Below are 16,002 nucleotides of genomic sequence, written 5' to 3'. Positions count from 1 at the left end.
TGATTATGCTTTAAAACTGTAGCTCTTTAATAAAAGCCTTACAACTTCTAAAGCACTGTTGGGTAATCTGTGTGTGAGCCTGTGATCCTAATCTTACACCAGCTGGGGTGCTGGTCGGATTTGGTTCCTCCTGCTCTTCCTCGTCCTCGTCTTCCAGCTGATGCTCCTCCTCCTCCTCGCAAGAAGCTGTGCACTCAGAGCCTTGCTCCTCATGCAATGCTAATCCTCGCTGCTGCTCTATGTTTTGCAAGGCACAGCAGGCTATGACAATTCTGGAGACCCTGGCTGGTGCATACTGAAGTGCTCCTCCAGATCTATCAAGGCACCTGAAGTGCATTTTCAGCATGCCTATTGTCTGCTCTATGACACATCTGGTGGAAATGTGGCTTTCATTATACCTCTCCGCAGCCTCAGTACTTGGCCTCCTCAAGGGTGTCATGAGCCTTTGTGAATAGCCCTTGTGAATAGCCCTTCTATCCAAGCAGCCAGCTGGAAAGTTTGTTTGGAGTAGCGAAAAGCTGAGGGAGGGTGGACTGGTGCAGGGCGAAAGAGTCATGGCGGCTGCCAGGGAATTTGGCACACACATACATGATGATCTTCCTATGGTTGCAGACCAGCTGCACATTGAGGGAGTGGAAGCCCTTGTGGTTGACAAAGTCTCCTGGGTTATGTGGGGTGCCTTGATGACCACATGTGCGAGGTCGATAACACCCTGCACCTGTGGGAAGCCAGCCAGAGCGGCAAAGCCGAGCTCCCGCTCAGTAACACTGGCTTCATCAGTGGCAAAATTGATATCATTGGCTGACTTGTCAAAGAGGGCATCGGTGACCTGTGTGATGCATCTGTGGGCAGCTGACTGCGAGATGCCGCAAATGTCTGCTGCAGATCCCTGGAAGGAATCTGAGGCGAAGAAGTTGAGGGTGCTGGTGACTTTGACAGCCACAAGGCGTGTCCACCCGCTCCTCTGGGCTCCAGGTCTTGCTCCAGCAATGTGCAAATGTCTGTGATGACCTGGTGCGATAGCCTGAGCCTCCTTTGGCACTGCTGTGCCATCATGTTGAGGAAGCTCATCCTCTGCCTGTATACCCTGTGTTGAGGGTATCGCTTCCGGCGCAGTGCAGCCCTGCGCTGATGCTCTCTGTCCTGTGCAGCATCAGGTGGTTGGTGTTGTTGTTGGTTATGCTGCTGTGCCTGGTGCTGCTGGTGTTGGGGCTCATCGTGGTCTGATTCTGACCAAAGTGAAACAGTATAAATGGCACCCATGCTTATATAATAGATGGCATGTCAAGTAGAGTTGTTCCTGGGACTAGGGACTAGGGACAGGGTCACTGGCAAGGCTTGGAAGCTGAGCAGAGCCAGGCCTGGTTAGTACCTGGAGGGGTGACCATCAGGGAAGACCAGGTGCAGAAGGTCACGGAAGGAGCCCCGAGGAGGGGCGGTTGGTGAGAAGGTCACGGAAGGAGCCCCGGGAGGGGCGGCTGGTGAGCAGGCCCAGGCGTTGGGCTGAAGATTGTCGGACAGGAGGAATGGTGGAAATGGAATGGCGGCGCGCACAGATGCAGTGGCTTTGCTTCTCCCAGGACGGTGCTATTTACGTTTAATGTTAATGTTATTTGTACTGGACTCATGGGAGCTTGCAAGATCACATTTCGTTGTTCATGTACTTGTGCATTGTACAATGACAATAAAGTTGAATTATTAGAAGCAATCTGTCAATTGTGTGATAGGTTCTATCAATGAGGTGACAGTGGATCCCAACTTTGCTGCAACCTCTAGAAAGCTAAATCTGTGCTGACAATGCACTTAGCAACAGCATCTGCCTTAGCAAAGTAACCAGGTGTCAGGTAGGAGTATTTATTGTGCTTTCCATTCTGTGCACTAATGAGTTCCATCAATGGCCACTGAACTTCCGCCTCAGGTTCACAGACGTGGTTCCCGAGCTATGTGATTGCCGTGGTCATCCAGTGAAATTGGAAAGGCAGGGTTAAAAAGATACTTAAGGGTCTGACTAATACCTAATAATCATCTAAATTAGCTCGGCCGCTTCTGCCATTTGGGTCACTGCTGCGCTGGCCAACGCACCCGAGGGAAAGGCACATGGAGGCGGGATGACGGTGGGTTCCTGACCCGCTCCAAGTTATTTCAACTTTCACTCCTGACGCACCTTCAAACCTGCCCGCACGGACGCCAGAAAATTCTTGTGAGGAAGTTCGGTGGGAGACCGGAAGGGTCGGGGGTTGCCCAATCGTGAGGTTGTTGCTGAGGCAGGTACACTGGATTCAGCAGGTAAGCGGAAAGGCACTTACCTCCTGGATCCAGCAGTCCTCGCCTTCCTTTAGCTGCTGGGTTTCCAAGGCCTGGGAAACTTGGCTGGTCAGAGTTAAATTTGAAATTGTGGGTTATAATGAGGCATGCAACCTCATTATAATATTTAAATTGACAACACACCTCTTGCGAGCGGGTTGGTTGCCCACCCCTCGTCCCATTTCCGTTAAAAGCGGAAGTAGGCGGGTTGGAGGTGGGGTGGGGTCGGGATTAAGATTTTTAACACTTTAACCTCCCACCTGACCCAAACCCACCCTTTTTTGGGGGTTAAAAGTCCCCCCTTTGTCTTACTTTGATAATTTTGGTGACAGCAATGACACCTACTATGACATATATAAGCCTCGATTTTGTGAGGTTCGCTAGGGGTAAATACGTTACAAAGTCAGGTGTATTTCTAACATGCTCAATTTTAAACTATCAAAAATTATTTATATTGGTGCCTCAACAGATTCAGTGGCTTTCTCACTACTTCCAGGGTGCAGCAGTGTGTGGAAGACTGGGCCTTTAGGAGTATGCTTCTTAAAGGTGAAGATCATGGCCCTGAAAATTTGACAGTCAGCATACATGCCGGGATGTGGCTGCAGGGAACCTCATCCAAAACATTCGGGATCAAGGAGAAATATCACTGACAGACACCAGCACCAATAAGGGCACACTTGCCAGTAAGGGGAGATAGTAAAATGCAGTGGGGGCTGCCTGCTCTGTGGGAAGTGAGGGGGTACCACCCACCTATCAGACAACTTCTATCACAGGGGCAGCTCTTCCATGGCTGCGAACACTGACACTGCACTAAACATTTCCACCATCTGATCTTTCCCAGCCACCAGCAGTGCCATATGCCAACTGAATCAGTTGGCTATTTACTGATCCAACAACAACAACTTGCATTTATATAAAGCCTATACCATAATAAAACATCCCAAGGCACTTCAAAGGAGCGTTAGCAAACAAAATTTGACACCGAGTGACCTAAAGAGATATTAAAGAGACAGCTGACCAAATGTTTGGTGAAAGAGGTATGTTTTAAGAAGCGTCTTAAAGGAGGAGAGAGAGGTAGAGAGGCGGAGAGGTTTAGGGAGGGAATTCCAGACCTTAGGGTCTAGGCAGCTGAAGGCACGGCTGCCAAAGGAGGACCAATTAAAATTGGGCATGCGCAAGTGGCCAGGATTGGAGGAGTGCAGAGATCTCAGAGGGTTGTAGAGTTGGAGAAGATTACACTTTGTGACATTAAATCCCATTTGCCACTTTTTTGCCTGGTCCACCAGCTTACCCTTCCAGCTTCCATTGATCCTCAGAATTATTCATTATGCCTCCCATTTTATTATCATCTGGAAATTTGGACACCACTCCCTTTGGCCCTATATCCAAATCATTGTACACAATGAAAAGAAGTGATCCCAGAGTAGGTACCTTCAGAATACTGCTACCTGCTTCCAACCATCTGAGACACTGTAGTTAACTCCGACATTTAAGTGGGCTCATCCCTATAAATTTGAACTGCTATCCAGATTTTGCATGTCCCATTAGGCTAGCTATCAGAGTAAGGCCAGAACTGTGCTGGTTATATTAATCGTTCAAATGATCTGCTCAGCTCAGCATGCTGTGGGCTGACTTTGTGCTGGCAACAACCCTTTTTGAATTATGATGAAGGGTACACATCTGAAACGGTAACTTGTCTTTTTACTTTACAGATGCTAACTGACTTTCTGTGTAGTTCCAGAATTTTTGTTTTTTTATTTCCACCATTTCCAGCATATATTTTACTGGGAGGGCAAAATCAGGGCTGTAACATTGTTATTCTCTGTCCTTTTGACTTCCATACCCTCTAAATTGGTTAATTTGTGTTCTTTAGATCACTAGAATTGGCACTCCCACAATGGAGCTTCATGCACTAGGAGTATACATCCGGGCCTGGAGTTTCCGCCAGGTTGTGCTGATTTTTTCAACGCAATTCACCCTAAATCAGTGAAACCAGCGCAAAAGATCGCGGAATTTCAAACGCTAGTTTAAAAAACATTGCGCTAGAAGCAGGCCCCGCCCATGAAACTGGCCATGCCCCCAGATTGAATTCATCACCATGGTGAGTTTTGGCTAATTCCACGCCATTGCAGGCCTTCTAGGAGACTCTTAAAATTAAACTGGTACTTTTGGGCACAAGGACACTAAATGGCAGGTTTTAAAACCTTTTGAATATAATTTTTTTTTAATTTACTAAGAAACTGACTACTGTACACCAATATAACTAGTAAATGGTTCTGTATAGTTTTTTATGTCATTTTCAGTTATTTAAAACTGGGTTACTCACTGATGGTGCACTAGACACTGAGTAAAAATCTTATTTTTTGCAATAAACCCATTTTCATCTACATTAATAAAACTGCACCAGGTTACCACCCTTAAATATATCAAGAAATATTTTTTAAAGCAATTATTTTTTAATTACATTGTGAAGCGTTCCCCGATTGCACTGGTTCATGGCAGATTTTACGTTCGGTGATATGCAAATGAGTTTGAGCCGAAACTCCCGGACCCCCTCCGACAATCCTTGGCCCCTCCCCCTCTGATAATCCTTGGCCCCTCCCCTCTCCGACAATCCTTGGCCCTGCCCCCGCCCTGACAATCCTTGGCCCCTCACCCCTCCGACAATCCTGGCCCCTCCCACCTACAACAATCCCTGACCCCAAATCACTCCGACAATCCAGGCCCCTCGCCCCTGCAATAATCCCTGATTCCGAACCCTTCCGACAATCCTGGCCCCTCCCCGCTCCGACAATCCCGGACCCCTCCCACTCCGACATTCCTGGCCCCTCCCCCCTCCAACAGTCCCTGACCCCGACCCCCTCCGGCAATCCTGACCCTGACCCCCTCCGACAACCCTGGCTCCTCCGCCCCGACAATCCTTCGCCCCTACCCGACAATCCCTGACCCCTCCCCCCTCCGACAATCCTGAGCCCGACCCCTTCCGACAATCCTGGTCGCTCCCGCCCGGCAATCCCTGACCCCGCCCCCCTCCGACAATCCCTGACCCCTCCCCCTCCGACAATCCTGACCCCTCCCCCCTCCGACAATCCCTGGCACCGACCCCCTCTGACAATCCCTGATCCCTCCCCCCTCCAACAATCCTGACCCCTCCCCCTCCGACAATCCTGACCCCGACCCCCTCCAACAATCCTGACCTCGACCCCCTCCGACAATCCCTGACCCCGACCCCCTCCGACAATCCCTGACCCCGACCCCCTCCGACAATCCCTGACCCCTCCCCCTCTGACAATCCTGACCCCTCGCCCCCTCCAACAATCCTGACCCCGACCCCCTCCGACAATCCCTGACCCCTCCCCCTCTGACAATCCTGACCCCTCGCCCCCTCCAACAATCCTGACCCCGACTCCCTCCGACAATCCCTGACCCCGACTCCCTCCGACAATCCCTGACCCCTCCCCCTCTGACAATCCTGACCCCTCGCCCCCTCCAACAATCCTGACCCCGACCCCCTCCGACAATCCCTGACCCCTCCCCCTCTGACAATCCCTGACCCCTCGCCCCCTCCAACAATCCTGACCCCGACCCCCTCCGACAATCCCTGACCCCGACCCCCTCCGACAATCCTGACCCCTCCCCCTCTGACAATCCCTGACCCCTCGCCCCCTCTGACAATCCTGACCCCGACCCCCTCCGACAATCCCTGACCCCTCCCCCTCCGACAATCCCTGACCCCTCCCCCTCCGACAATCCTGACCCCGACCCCCTCCAACTATACTGGCCCCTCCCCCTCTGACTATCCTGGCCCCTCCCCCACTGACAATCCTGGCCCCTCCCCCTCTGACTATGCTGGCCCCTCCCCCCACCGACAATCCTGACCCCAACCCCCTCCGACTATCCTTGCCCCTCCCCCTCTGACAATCCCTGACACCTCCCCCCTCTGACAATTCCTGACCCTGATCCCACCCGACAATCCCTGGCACCAACCCCCTCTGACAATCCCTGGCCCCTCCCCCTCCGACAATCCCTGGCCCCTCCCCCTCCGAGAATCCCTGACCCTGACCCCCTTCGACAATCCCTGGCACCGGCCTCCTTCAACAATCCTTCGCCCTAACCCCCTCCGACAATCCTGACCCCGACCTCCTCTGACATCCCCTGACCCCAAAACCCCCCGACCATCCCTGACCTCGCCCCTTCTGACAATCCTGGCCCCTCTCCCCACCAACAATCCCTGCCTCCGACCCCCTCTGACTATCCTGGGCCCTCCCCCTCCGACAATCCGTGGCCCCTCCCCCTCTGACAATCCTGGCCCCTCCCCCCTCCGACAAGCCCTGACCCGGACCCCCTCTGACAATCCGTGGCCCCTCCCCCCTCCGACAATCCTGGCCCCTCCCCCTTCCGACAATCCTGACCCCTCCCCCTCTGACTATCCTGGCCCCGACCCCCTCCGACAATCCCTGACCCCGACCCCCTCTGACTATCCTGGCCCCGACCCCCTCCGACAATCCTGACCCCGACCCCCTCCGACAATCCTGACCCCGACCCCCTCCGACAATCCTGACCCCGACCCCCTCCGACAATCCTGACCCCGACCCCCTCCGACAATCCTGACCCCGACCCCCTCCGACAATCCTGACCCCTCGCCCCCTCCAACAATCCTGACCCCGACCCCCTCCGACACTCCTGACCCCGACCCCCTCCGACAATCCTGACCCCGACCCCCTCCGACAATCCCTGACCCCTCGCCCCCTCCAACAATCCTGACCCCGACCCCCTCCGACACTCCTGACCCCGACCCCCTCCGACAATCCTGACCCCGACCCCCTCCGACAATCCCTGACCCCTCGCCCCCTCCAACAATCCTGACCCCGACCCCCTCCGACACTCCTGACCCCGACCCCCTCCGACAATCCTGACCCCGACCCCCTCCGACAATCCTGACCCCTCCCCCCTCCGACAATCCCTGACCCCTCGCCCCCTCCAACAATCCTGACCCCGACCCCCTCCGACACTCCTGACCCCGACCCCCTCCGACAATCCTGACCCCGACCCCCTCCGACAATCCTGACCCCGACCCCCTCCGACAATCCCTGACCCCTCGCCCCCTCCAACAATCCTGACCCCGACCCCCTCCGACAATCCTTGACCCTGACCCCCTCCGACAATTCCTGACCCCTCGCCCCCTCCAACAATCCTGACCCCGACCCCCTCCGACAATCCTTGACCCTGACCCCCTCCGACAATTCCTGACCCCGATCCCATCCGACAATCCCTGACCCCTCCCCCTCCGACATTCCCTGGCCCCGACCCCCTCCAACAATCCTTCGCCTCCCCCCCTCAGACAATCCTTCGACCCCCCCCGACAAACGCTGGTCCCAGCACCCTCCGACAATCCTTCACCCCGACCCCCTCCGTCAATCTTGACCCCGACCCCCTCCGACAATCTTAACACCGACCCCCTCCGACAATCCTTCCCCCCTGACAATCCCTGACCCCGACCCACTCCGACAATCCTTCGCCCCCCCACTCCGACAACCCTTTGCCCCCCGCTCCGACAATCCCTGACTCCGACCCACTCCGACAATCCTTCGCCCCTCCCACTCCGACAATCCTTCGCCCCCCCGACAATCCCTGACCCGGCCCCCACCAACAATCCTTCGCCCCCCCCCACGACAATCCCTGACCCCGACCCACTCCGACAATCCTTCGCCCCCCCCACTCCGACAATCCTTCGCCCCCCTCCTCCAACAATCCCTGACCCCCGACCCCCTCTGACAATCCCAGGCCCCCTCCCCCTCCGACAATCGCTGACCCCAACTCCCTTCGACAATCCCTGACCCCGACCCCCTTCAACGATCCCTGGCTCCGACCCTCTCCGACGATCCTGGCCCCGACCTCCTCCGACAATGCTTCGCCCCGACTCCCCCCAACAATCCTTCGCCCCGACTCCCCCCAACAATCCTTCGCCCCGCCCCCCTCCGACAATCCTGTCCCCGACCCCCTCCGACAATCCTGGTCCCGACCCCCACCGACAATATTTCACCCCGACCCCTCCAACGATCCTGAGCTCGACCTCCTCCGACAATGCTTCGCCCCGCCCCCCTCCGACAATCCTGGCCCCGACCCCCTCCGACAATCCTTCGCCCCGATCCCTCCAACGATCCTGAGCTCGACCCCCTCCGACAATCCTGGCCCCGACCCCCTCCGACAATCCTTCGCCCCGATCCCTCCAACGATCCTGAGCTCGACCCCCTCTGACAATGCTGGCCCCAACCTCCTCCGACGGTCCCGGTCTTCCTCCTCTCTGCTCCCAGGCCTTTCTGCCGGACAGCCAACCTCTCAATCTGGCTGGCTGGCGGGAAACAGATTTTAAAAAATTTAAATCAGGCCTTGCCATTAAATTTGGGAAACCTCGTTCTCCCGGGTTTCCCGTCCGCATTCCAGCCCCCTCACCCCTGCTCCCTACCTGTCTTCAAGTAAAAATTCCGGCCACAATTTGACTTCAGTGTGTTTTAAAAATGCACTACATCGGCCAATAATTAATGTCTCATCTGGATGAAAAATGAGATGATCCAAATTAATCCCAAATGACATAAATGCCTTGGTAGATAGTTACAAATACTAATGAGCAACTGTCAAGTTTTCTTTGATAAATCCTGGTACTGACCATCTAAAATGCTGATTGTGGTTCACACAGACCTTGTGAAGCTGGCTGGCATTCATGGTTTGCTAAGCACACCACATCAAAGCATTTTTATTTGAACTAAAAAAACAAAACACACATTTCAAATTGACTCGCACACAAAGGTTTGCCAACTGTGGAAATAGATGGTATAAGTTGAAGCTCTTTTGTCAGTTGCTAATGAAGTATTTGTTTACATTCTTAATTAAACCTCAAATACAATGGAACAAACTGTAATACTGTGGCATTTTAACAGAAAATAACAAAAGCTACATGAAACTGTGCATATATTCGAGACCCTCATTTACTGAATGTTCTCCCTCACCTGAACCTCTAATGTTATTCATACACAGAGAATACCACCACAGTTATCGTAACAGGCCTTACCATGCCAAATAAACAGAAGCAAGAGGCATTTTGGGCGCGAGTAGATATTTCTAATGCGGCATTTAATGATGCGCGTGACAGCTCTAACTTCCTACTTGTGCAATGATGAGATGGCTGCTTGGGCCCTGCTCACTTTCATTCTCTGCATGGGTCAATTGAGTGGGCTGGCTAGGTGGTATTAAGGGTGAATCACCCTGAGACACAACTCGCTCAAGAATGCCAGCTCCTGCCATGCCTCATCTGCAAGGAATTCCCTCAGCAAGTTCAGCCATCTGCATGGGCAAAGACTACAAAGAGGTCCTGTCCAGATGCAAAGATAAACCCCAGCTCCTATTCTCCATTGCTAACCGTCTTCTAAAAATCCCTCGCCCCTGTCTCCTCCACCCTCACCTTCAACAACAAGTGGGAGGAGCTCACGGATTTCTTTGTCTGTAAGATTGAGACCATCCATTCAGCAGCCTCTGCCACTTCCCTTCCTTCCCCTATCCCACCGGGCCAAACTTCCTCTAAGGTTCCCCCCTGCCCTAGCCCTGAATTCACATCTTTCTTCAGTTTCTCTCTGATCTCCTCTCATGACATCTCCGTGCTCATCTTGTCGAAGAGACCCACCTCCTGCTCCCTTGACCATATTCCCACCAAACTGCTGCCCACCCAACTTCCTTTTCTGGCTCCCATGTTAGCTGTCATTGTTAAGAGTTCTCCTCAGGTACTGTACCCCTCTCCCTCAAATCTGTCATCATCACCCCTCCTCGGGAGTGGGCCTTTAGCGTAGCGGTAGCATCCCCGCCGCTGGGCCAGAAGGTGTAGGGTTTCGAACCCCGCTCCAGACAGTCCCGGCAAGTGGAGTCGGAGCTCCGGCTCTAAATTCTGGGTTGACATCCAGTGGGATACTTGCATCCATGGGTGTGGGTGCCCCCCCCCCACTCGTATGGGTTGTGGGAGCCCGTAAAACCCTCCCGCCATAGGACTAACCACCCTAATGGCTGGTGCAAAGATGGTTACGGTCACGGAAGGAGAGTTAACGCGGCCAGAAATCCTTCCACCACTTCATACAGTTCCCCAAAGGGAACAGTGTGAAGACATGTACGACGACGACCCCTCCTCAAAAAAATAACCCTTGGTAGGGAGTTGGTCACACCGCAGGTAAAGGCTGCACAGGCAGGAAGGGAATGGGTGACCAGACAGAGTAGTAGGCACAGGCAGGTAGTGCAGGGGACCCCTGTGGCCACTACCCTCTCAAACAGATATACCACTTTGGATATCGTGAGGGAGATAGCTTATCGGGGAAAGGCAGCAGCAGCAACAAACTTCCTGGCACCATGGGTGGTCCTGCTGCACAGGACGGGAGGTAAAAGGGTGAGAGAGCTATAGTGATAGGGGATTCTATTGTAAGGGGAATAGATAGGTGCTTCTGCGGCTGCAAATGAGACTCCAGGATGGTATGTTGCCTCCCTGGTGCAAGGGTCAAGAATGTCTCGGGGCGGCTGCAGGGCATTCTGGAGGGGGAGGGTGAACAACCAGTTGTCATGGTGCATATAGGTACCAACGATATACGTAAAAAATGGGATGAGGTCCTAAAAGCTGAATATAGGGAGTTAGGAGGTAAATTAAAAAATAGGACCTCAAAGGTAGTAATCTCAGGATTGCTACCAGTGCCACGTGCTAGTCAGAGTAGAAATAGAAAGGTATTTCAGATGAATACATGGCTAGAGGAATGGTGCAAGGGGGAGGGATTCAAATTCCTGGGACATTGGAACCGGTTCTGGGGGAGGTGGGACCCATACAAACTGGACGGTTTGCCCCTGGGCGAGACCGGGACTGATGTCCTAGGGGGAGTGTTTGCTTGTGCTGTTGGGGAGGGCTTCAACTAAAATGGCAGGGGGTTGGGAACCTGTGCAGGGAGACAGAGGAAAGGGAAGAAAGGATAGAAACAAAAGCCAGGAAGGAGAAAAGCAAATGTGGAAGGCAGAGAAATCAAGGGTGTAAATCAAACAGGGCTACAGTAAATAATAATCCTAAAAGGACTAAGGCCTAGAAATTCAGTTGGTTGCACCAGCAATTAGCGCCTAAAGAGCCCGAGATTTGGGGCGTTACCCAATTTTTGGACGTGCGCAGTGATCCTAGCGCATCCTGCCATATTGAGTAGCCTGTTAGCGCTGACGCTAAGTCTTTGCGCCCGCTCGCGGGCGCAGCCAGATAATGACGTCATTTCATTGTGCAATGCTTTTTTGGTGCCCCGTACCAGAAATTCAGTGGCGCCCCCCTCTGTTCCGCCTGGCGCTATTAGTGACAGCTGGATGGAACGTTTCCAGGTCCTTCTCGGACTCGGGGGGCGCTCTTTAAAGGGGACAGCACTAGTATAAAAGCGGCAGCCATTTGGCCTGGCCATACTGCTCGCTGCTCGAGAGAGTTGCAGACCTTCAGTTACACAGACTTGTTCTTATTGAGCCAGAGGAGCCTTGGGACCTTCAGCCCTGTCCAGAAAAGTTGGATCCAGAAAGCTGACTGCGTCTTACTCGTCGGCCAGAATAATGGGAGCTGCTTTGGAGGGGAACGTCATCCCAGCTGAACAACTGGCAAGGGCACAGAGACGGAGGGAGAGAGGGCCGGGATTGGCCAGAAGGAGGAGGGCCAATGGACGTCGCCAAATCTGACCATACGCTGCCAGGGTTTTCAGGCAGCAGGTCTCCTACCTTACCATGTCGGAGGAGCAGTATCTGTGCAGGCTCAGATTTGGTAAGGATGTTGTCACTGAGCTGTGCCACCTGCTTGCTGGGGATCTGCAGCCGCGGATACGGTGCAGGACCTCTCTGTCGGTGGCCGTGAAAGTCACTGTTGCGCTCAACTTTTACGCCAGCGGATCATTTTAGGCAGCAGCTGGGGACATATCAAATATCTCTCAATTTGCGGTGCATTGCTGCATCCGGCAAGTGACAGCTGCCCTCTACAAAAGGAGGCGTGAATTAATCACCTTCCCTGTGACCCTGGCGAAGCAGGGGGAGCGCGCACAGGGCTTTGCGGCTATTGCGGATTTCCCCATGGCGCAGGGGGCCATTGATTGCACACACGTGGCTTTGCGGGCGCCATTACAGAATCCGGAGGAGTTCCGTAACCGAAAGGGGTTTCACTCCCTTAATGTGCAGCTGGTCTGTGATCACCGGCAGATGATCATGGTGGTGAACGCACAATTCCCTGGCAGCAGCCATGCCGCGTTCATCCTGCGGCAGACCTCAGTGGCTGACCTTTTTGAGGCCCCGGCTCACCCACGAGGCTGGCTTCTGGGCGACAAGGGCTATCCTCTCTGCCCATGGCTCATGACCCCGCTCCGTTTGCCCAGCACCCCGGCAGAAGAGCATTACAATAACAGCCATCAGGCCACCAGGAACATTGTGGAGCACACAATTGGTGTGCTGAAGCAGCGTTTCCGTTGTCTAGACCATTCGGGGGGCGCCCTACAGTACTCGCCGGAGCATGTGGCGCGCATCGTTGTTGTCTGCTGCATGCTCCACAACCTGGCCATTCGACGCACCCAGCCAATGCCAGCCGACCCTCAAGGTCCAGCAGAGCAGGCGGACGAGGAGGAGGAGGAGGAGGAGGAGGAGCATGCGGGCGAGGAGGATCAGGAGGAGGAGGAGGAGGAGGAGGAAGATGGGAGGGCTCCAGAAACTGGAAGGGCCATTCGTCAGAGGCTCATAAGGACTCGGTCCTAGGCCCCTCGGACGGAATGGTGGCTGTGATTCAAACAGCGCCCTCCAGTTCGCTGTAAGCCTATGAAGGCCTCGATGATTGTAAATAGTGTACAGCTCGATTGTAAATAAAAAGTTTTCTTTATTTTCAAACAAGTGCTTCCTTCCAGCATGACAACATAATGGTAACAGAAATCATAACTAACAAACTAACAGATAACTGTCTGGCATCCCGGCGAAACTAACCAAACCATAACAAACAAACACAGCAGGTGTGGACGGCCTTAAATCCGGAGAAAGAGACGTCTTAGCACCTCCCTCTACTGGTGACCCCTTGATGGAGACCGACTCCTCTTACGAGGTCGGCCCCTTCCCTCCCTGCAGCTCCTCCGTAATTGGACCCCAGTGGCTGCGTCAAGGCTGGGGGACGCCTGCTGAGTGTCTGGAAGCGCTGAAGCCCCTGAGGGACGGCCTGGACAACCTCTGGGCTTGGAGATCCCGTAAGCAGGCTGCTCCAACTGGGCATATCTGCTAGCAGTCTGCCGCGCAGGTGGTGGCAGCTGCTCTGCTGACGTGCCAGCGGTGGCATTAGGACTGCTCACATGCAGAGAGAGGACACCTGCACCGTGGTCGGCCGAAACACTAGCACTCTGACGGGGCCGCACAGGATCATATGCCACAATCGACTGCTCCACAGGTTCATGGCCTGCTGTGGTGCTGCAAGGGCCTGGGGTGATCCTGCCTGATGCAGCTAGGGTGGCAGCAGAGAGTGTTCGCATGGCCTCAATTTGCGTGTGGACGAGGCCAGCAAGTGACTGCGTGGCAGCAGTGAGGACCTGCGTGGCAGGTGCCAGTGCTTCGGAAAAGCCATGGACAGTCCTTTCCACTGCTTTGGACAAGGCCGGAACACTCCTTTCCACTGCCTCGGACAAGGCATGGACAGACCTTTCCACTGCCTCGGACAAGCCCTGGACAGACCTTTCCACTGCCTCGGACAAGCCCTGGACAGACCTTTCCACTGCCTCGGACAAGGCATGGACAGACCTTTCCACTGCCTCAGACAAGCCCTGGACAGACCTTTCCACTGCCTCGGACAAGCCCTGGACAGACCTTTCCACTGCCTCGGACAAGCCCTGGACAGACCTTTCCATTGCTGGGCCGAAGCCCTGGACAGACCTTTCCATTGCTGGGCCGAAGCCCTGGACAGTCCTTTCCATTGCTGCCCCAAAGTCCAGCACACTCTTTGCCAGTGTGTCGATCGACTCAGGCATCCTCCCCACTGCAGCCATCAGCTCAGTGTGCCTGAGCCGGGCCTGGGCGCTCATCTCGGCAAGGCTACGCACCTCCTCTGCACTCTGTGCAGCAGTCATGGTGGCTTGCCTCACCCTCCGGGGAGACGGCCCCCAAGCGTCCCTACCCCCCGCGCGTTGCTGCAGGCCGCTGGTTCCTGAAACTGCCTCCTCATCAGAGCCCCCCCCCCTCCCCTCAAGGGAACTACTATCCCCAGTCTCCAGATGCGGTGGCTCCCCTGAGGCTGGCACGGATGGTCCAGCTTCCTCCTGGTCGTCGCCTCCGGAGGCACTGGCACTGGCAGCTTGAGGGGCCGGCTCCCGAGCTGGTGATGCAGCATCTGAAAGCAGGGAGGTTGAAGAGTGGCTTTAGCAAAAGGACAGTTTGGCAGCAAGGGATGCAACAGTGCGGCAATGCTATGACATGGCTCCACATTGAGAAAGCATGCTGGCGGGGGAAACAACTGGAAGGTGACAGCTGTAATAGTAGAGAACCTTACCATCGCTGTGGACAATGGGGTCGGCAGCTGCAGTGGTGGCAGGACCACTCAGACGTCCTCCCACAATCTGGTGGACTCTCTCCTCGAGATCCGTCAGAGGCTCCAGTTGAAGACGGCCTCCTCCGGTGCAAAGCTGCTCCTTGCAGTTTCTCGCCAGCTTGGCCTGCAGGGCAAAGGACGGGAAGTGATGTTACATGATGCCCTGAATTATCATCTCATGCCCCCCATGGTGGAACAGCCCTTACATGATGCCCTGGGTTATCATCTCATGCCCCCCATGGTGGAACAGCCCTTACATGATGCCCTGGGTTATCATCTCATGCCCCCCATGGTGGAACAGCCCTTACATGATGCATTGAGTTATCATCTCATGCCCCCCATGGTGGAACAGCCCTTACATGATGCCCTGGGTTATCATAAGAACATAAGAACATAAGAAATAGGAGCAGGAGTAGGCCAATCGGCCCCTCGAGCCTGCTCCGCCACTCAATAAGATCAGGGCTGATCTGATCCTAACCGCCAATCTACTATCACAGAACCATCTCCTGAATCTAACAGAATTAGACACACGAAATAGGAGCAGGATCAGGCTACACGGCCCCATGGTGGAACAGCCCTTACATGATGCCCTGAGTCAAATGTGCATGTGTGTGACCAGAAAGGGCCATGGGTGCTTGCTGACAGATGGCCAGTGGGGCATAGCGCACCCTGTAGCCATAAAGTCAGGTACTAATGGAGGGATGCATAAGTTGGCATTAACTCCACTCACCCTCACGACCCGAGTGAGGTCATTGAATTTCTTCCTGCACTGCACAGGGCTCCTGGTCGCCATGCTGCTGTAGTTGACCCTCTGAGAAACATCCCTCCAAGCTCGTCAGTGGTCCTTATGATTAGGCCTCCTGCCATTGTCGGGGTAGAGGACATCTCGCCGGCGCGCCACTGCGGCCACCAATTCCTCCAGAGACTCATTGGTGAAGCGCTCTGCTCTCTGCCTCACCCTCTCCATATGCTCCAAGCTATTTGCGCCAGAGAAGGGCCTGCGCCGATTTGCAGGCCTACAAGGCGCAGAGTGTGGATGCTGGAGCTGCCAGACCCACCCCTTTAAGAGCTGGCCGGCGCCTGGAAGTCTCGTGGTCATGGGTAATTGAGAGCAC

The sequence above is a fragment of the Somniosus microcephalus genome, chromosome 7 (genome assembly GCF_052327205.1).
Source record: "Somniosus microcephalus isolate GS21.2 chromosome 7, FLI_Smic_1.0, whole genome shotgun sequence".
NCBI classification, from domain to species: Eukaryota; Metazoa; Chordata; class Chondrichthyes; order Squaliformes; family Somniosidae; genus Somniosus; species Somniosus microcephalus.
Note: the sequence above shows the minus strand (reverse complement) of the source record.